This window comes from Triticum dicoccoides, chromosome 4B, assembly GCF_002162155.2.
Source record: "Triticum dicoccoides isolate Atlit2015 ecotype Zavitan chromosome 4B, WEW_v2.0, whole genome shotgun sequence".
Lineage (NCBI taxonomy): Eukaryota > Viridiplantae > Streptophyta > Magnoliopsida > Poales > Poaceae > Triticum > Triticum dicoccoides.
The window spans coordinates 287,161,435-287,167,434 of NC_041387.1; the positions used below are offsets into that span (position 1 = coordinate 287,161,435).

Consider the following 6,000-nt stretch of genomic DNA (forward strand, 5'->3'; position numbering starts at 1 on the left):
CCTTCCATTAGAACCGCCATGGCCATTAAGCACTCCTATGTTGGCTCGGCAGGAGCAATGGCCTCCCCTCAAGTCACGAACGAATTATGGCAACCGTCGTTGCCTCTCCACCCCACTTATGCTTTCCCCAGGGACACATAAATGTCAAGGTGTTGCCGAGAAGCCATGGATCGACGAGACCCGTAAGTGCAGCCCGAGCAAAACATTCCAGGTGCATTACCTCGTCAGTTCTTCCTCGACGAAGGAAAAGAAGGTTGAGCATTTCCGACGCTTTTTTCATCTCTAGGGGGAGTTTCTTCGGAAGCGCTCTAGGATATGCTACCTATAGGTATGGCCCGAGACAAAAAAAACCTGGCAGATCCACTTTCTTGATCGCAAGAACAAAGTGCCCACCTGAATAAGCCTCCCTGGCGCAATTGGAGGGACTGGAGAAGGGGAAGAAAACGCTCGGGGTCCTGACCCTTCTTTGCAGATCAAGACTAAAACTTGCAAAGCTCTTGTAGGACACACAAGGACCTCCCCAAGATCGAGGGCAGGAGATAAACATTAAAGACGAAAACAACTTGCTCAATGGTAATTTTATTGCACAAATTCATTAAACACCTTTGTTCGGAGAAGGGGAAGAAAACGCTCAGGGTCCTGTTGTTCAGCACGCTAAACTTCTTTGGCAAGCGGCCATGCACACGAAGATTAAGGTCTTCATCAGACAGCTGATTAGGGGAAGACTACCTCGGCTTGCAATATCTTGAAAGTTCAAACACAACGGTCCGAGTGATGGCTCCTATGCCTTGTGAAGTAAGCGAGAAGATAGAAATCATATATTATTTTGCCCAATGGAGAAATTCATGTGGAACTTTGTGAGGGAGAGACTGGGATGATCCTGGAACCCAATCTGTTGCTCTGAGCTCTTGGGGCTTGTCCTGGGTGTTGGGGGTATGCAACGAACAGTCGCATGGCGTTGCATTGCAGCCATGTGTTGAGCCTTATGGAATATTCGTAACAAATGGCCATTGAAATGATGTTTCCATCCAATCCTGTGTTTAAATGTTCGACCTTCTTTCAGCTTTGGATGCCTCCAGGGAGAATGAAGGACAAGGAAACTTCATTGGATGTGTTACAGAGGCTTATAGATCTTCATGCTACGAACTGAAACGTTCTAGGCAATTCAGGAGCTGCTTAGCCTCTAGTCCTTTTGTCCGAGGTGCGTGCTTGCTTTGCACTTTGTGCGAGGAGTATGTGTTTTGGTTTGTAAGACTTATATGTTATTTTGCCACTGTTTGAGCACTTTATATTTAAAACAAAAATGAGGCTAGCCAACTCACCTCCAGAAGGCTCCCCCGATTGGGCCATTCGTGGCCGTCGGATCAGGGTAAAAATCCCACCTCGGCTCTCCTCATCCGTTAGATATTCACTGCGTGTTTCACCTTGCTGTTTCTTTCACGCGTGTATGACGAGTGGGCCGCTTCATCGATGGGGTCGCGATGTGTTGGCTGGGTGCAGGGTGAAACGGTACGATTGGTCATTCATCCCAAAAGGCCCATTGGTCGCCCAAACCCCACAGCCGCACGCCCCCACCTCCTTCCTCCCTCACTCGTCTCAGCCGCACGAACCCTAGCCGCCACCCCACCTGCATCCGTCCTCCATCCCTGGTATGAGCTCTTCCTCCTCTGTCTATGTCTGCCCCGAGCTCTTCCTCCTCCGTCCTCACATGCTCCACCCCGAGCCCCGCCTCTTCCACCCCACCCGGACTTCGCCTCGTCTGTTCGCGCACCAGTTCAAAGGGCAGGGCCAGAGAGCCGTGGAGAGTCCTCGGGAGAGGAGAGAAAGGCAAAGGCGGAGCAGAGGAAATCAAGAAGGTCAGGGGGCGAGGGAGGGATGGGACAGGCCATGAAGAGCATGATGGGCGAGATCCCGTTGCTGTCGACACGGGCGGGTCCATGGGTCTGCGATGCGTGGCAGCGGCGGCTCAAGGAGGAGTACCGCGCCCTCATCACCTACACCTCGGTGAACAAGGCCAAGGACAACCACTGGTTCCGCATCTCCGCCGTCTCGGTCGTCAACCCATAGGGCACCCGCTGGGAGGGCACCTGCTGGTACGTCCACAACCTCAGCGGCTATGAGTTCCCCCTCCGGTTCAACATCCCCCTTGCTCACCCCACGTTGTGCACGAGATCGAGCTCCCCACGCTTGATGTCAAGCCCCACAAGGTATGCATCCTGTTTTCTTTTCCGTACTTTCTACATGGGTGGATTCCTGATTGTAGATTGTGATTCTTGTTGTGGATGGGATATTGATGCAGATATACCACGAAGGGAAGATCTGCCTCAATGTGCACTTCAGGCACGCGCGATGGTACAGGATTGGCTTCCTGGTGGAATCAGGTGCGCATCGTCCATGGTGGCCTGTCGTGGGTGTTGGTGGGCGGCTGGAGGCGGCTGTAGAAGGTCGACTTATCTGACTACTGAAAATGAGCTTTAGAATATCTGTAGAACGTAGCCATTTCCAGCCAAATATCAATTATGATAAATCCACCATGTACCATGATCATTTGAACAGTCTTGCTTAAGTTTATGTTAGCCCTGTATGCTAATTTGAGGAGATTGTTAACTTTAAGGTGTGAACATTTATAAAATGATAATTGTACCGATTTTTTGGGATTTTGTGATTCCTATGGAATTAAGAGGTCATCTATTGGCCTATCCCTATTTGTAATTTCAAATAGTTATTTTTTGGTGCACTTCTATTTTAGAAATGAATCACTGAGGGAGATGGGGTTGATGGAGAAGAAGAGGAAACAGAGGCGGGTGTTCTTGCAGCACTCGGCTGGTTCCAAAACCGTGAGGGGAAGGACTTCATGGTGCGTGCGTGCTTTGCCTTCGAACCAAATCGAACCCAATAGAAAAACACACACACATGCATCTTTTCCTTATCCCTGATGTTGTGTTGTGATTGGTGTAGCCTCTGGAGGGGAAAGAGCAGAGGATTCAGGAGAAGAAGCAACCAGAGGAGCCGGAGAACATGGCCCCTGTCCTGTATATCGGCCACATCCCCCATGCTTCTATGAGTACCAGATGCAAGGTATGTCTCTATCAGTAGAGCTTGGACAAGTGCAGGTGATGCAAGGGATCTGTTCCTAATGCCATTTTTGTTGGTTTGGATGGGTTTGCAGGTTTCTCAGTAACTTGGGGCTATTAAGAAGAGGGTCAGTTGGTCAGTATTGCCCGGAACTGCAAGATATCCTATACTGCATTATTACAAGATATCTGGCGATTTGTGTGTGTTTTCTACAAGCCTCTAACTTGCTGTTTGGTGATATATATGTAGACAGGAAAATCTAAGCATTCAGATAGTTATAAGTACATATATTTCAGTTGCAACTAAACTGTACATGACGATGAATGAATATTAACTAATTCATTCACACAAATAAAAAAGTATCACGGCTAGAGTGAATATCCAGTTATCAGTTGATGAAGTCAGACAGATAAAAAAACTGATTCTTAAGCACGAACAAATAGATAGAATCTCGCACAATTGCGACACCTTCGCCTTATTGTTGTTACCTTTTTTGCTTCCCTTCTCTTTATTCCCCTTAATTCTGTTTATCCTACCCCTAGATCGAATACCATTTGGCGGGTGGATGTTAACTTCATTAGTAATGGTGCAGCCAATAAATTCTTCACACTCTTGTGGTACAGTTTGTTGTTTTGCTGGGACATTCAGTTCGTTGCTTTCCATCTCTAGAGAGCATGCCTCATTCTGATTGTTTAGTTTGAATTAGCACATCGAGGACAAAACATCTCTTTTGGTTCCATCTACTGCAGAACCTACTGGACAGAACAAAGTCGAGGGAAGAAGTATGCGAGTCAAGTATCCATGATGACCAACTGATGAAAATCACATTTGAGTGGCCCAGTCGTTTGATCTTGCTCCAACACTACCGTTCCGACTCTCAGATTGAGTAACCTGTACCCACGTCTACTGGAAACCTACTAGACAGAATAAATTCAAGGGAATAAGTATATAAACTCGTTAGTTAATCAAGATGAATAGATTTGCCTATATCCGCAGACAGCTCTGAATCAGTTTTTACCCTTTCTTTTCTAGAAAGATAAGAACAATACCCAGTACGATCCTCTTCTTCTGTACTAGCTTCACTGAGGAGCCAATTAGTACAAAAATGTCTTTTGAATTTCATAGTTTTTGTCATGATGCCATCATACGCATGCATGGTGCTTATGCAACTATAAGTATATAACTACAGAAATGTACCTTTTTTGCCTACAGCTAAATATGACCCGTCTTAGATGGTTTGGAAGAACTAATATATGTACTCTCCCTTTTGCCTACTTTTGGGTATGAATAGTTCAACTGGTTTTTGGTGATTCAGATGATAGTCTCCAGCTTTCCTAGCTCTATTTCGTGCATCTAAATTTTTTGTGTGCAAAAATGTTCCTAAAAATACATGAATTGTATAGTTCAGCATCCTGCTTTGTGGTAGGTTGATAATATTCCATTTTTATGATTACCCTGCTTTAGATTATTCTTGTGTGCCTTGTGCAGCCTTTCCATTCTAGGCATCATTTCTCAATTGTTTGGGGTCCAATTCTACAAATGCTTGGTTGTGTTGGTTCGGCCTTCTGTTAATCTCCAGATGATAGGTGAGGCAGGCAAGTTCACTCTCTGGTTTCTCATGATACTTCTAAAATCTATTGCATAGTAGGATACGTACCTGAAATGTGTGCACACTTACAATTTCGGTTATTGTGGAGTTCAATTCTAAATCGATTTAGTACGATAGATATATACAAAAAAAGCTTTCAACCAAGCAGACTATTCTTTTAGTATATAAATAGTATGGCTATATAGTATATACACTGATTGCAAAAGCTATTTGTTCGCCACTTAAGCTTATATTCTCCTATTTTCTTTAGCTATCGTCCTTTGCCATTTTCTTTATGCAATGGTTGGTTGATCAAGCTGAGGACTTCCCTGCGGTGCTTGGTTTGTTGGACCATGTTTCCTTCAGCTAATAAAATAGTATATATGTGTGTGATTGCTTCATCAATTTTCTGAAACATTTGTTGCCCAGTAGCTTCCAAATAGTAGTTTAGCTTTCTTTGTTGCATCTATATACTTGCACCTTACAACAACCATCATGTTCGCAAATCGTCTCTATGAATGTCCTTTCTTTACTCATTTAGGACTTATGAGTTGATTAATATGTCACTCTCAATAAAGTGTTTTCTTTAAATGAGGAATGACATATATAATTGGTTCTATTATAGTAGCTAGCATCCATCTTTTCCAAATAAATTGTACTGCCTTTTGCTTTATCTCTTGGTATATTTTTCATTGCTAAAAATTCATCTGCATAGATGCTATTCTGTCAAGATTTTCTGCTATCAAATAATTCATGGCTAGCTACAATGTTTACCCTTTTATGTAACTATTGAGACCCTCTCAGTTGTGCGATATAATCTCAGCTCTCAGCACTCCCGCCTCCATTATATATTTTTTCTCTTACTTGAAATTTCTGCCATGTAAAGCTAGGTTGTCTTTGATTTGTTGTTGTGTTAGGTATTGTTTGGCTAACCTTCCTTTCCTTTTATTTTGCAGGCTCTAGAATCACTAACGTTGCTCCTTGTCTGTCCCTTTGGTCAAGGTTTGTCCTTGTCATTCTTTTCTAAGCACTGCAATTTTCTACCCTATTTGTTTACTGCTTATTGTCGTGTTAATTCCTTTGTTCCTGATTTTTCCAGGTGTCGTGTTTGTGTGTTTGTTTTTGTGGTGCTGCTTATATGTGTGACTACCATATGATCATATATATATGCTGAAAAGTAAAACGAATTTTCCTTGGCGCGGTACATAATTTGTAATGAGATGGTAGTACATCAGTGTATTTACAGGAAAAAATTATAGTCGTATATATATATATATATATATATATATATAGGGAAAATCCATCCTACCACCCGGTGGTAGTTACCCCATATGTCT

At 43.6% G+C, this 6,000-nt stretch overlaps 1 protein-coding gene and 1 pseudogene across 2 annotated transcripts in view; one reads left to right on the forward strand and one right to left on the reverse strand.

Annotated features, from left to right (window-relative positions):
- Positions 1–6,000, reverse strand: part of LOC119295985 (inositol monophosphatase 3-like) — a 49,068-nt gene that overhangs the window by 38,535 nt on the left and 4,533 nt on the right. The gene's annotated exons all lie outside the window — the stretch shown is intronic.
- On the forward strand, positions 1,456–2,812 carry LOC119295984 (annotated as a pseudogene).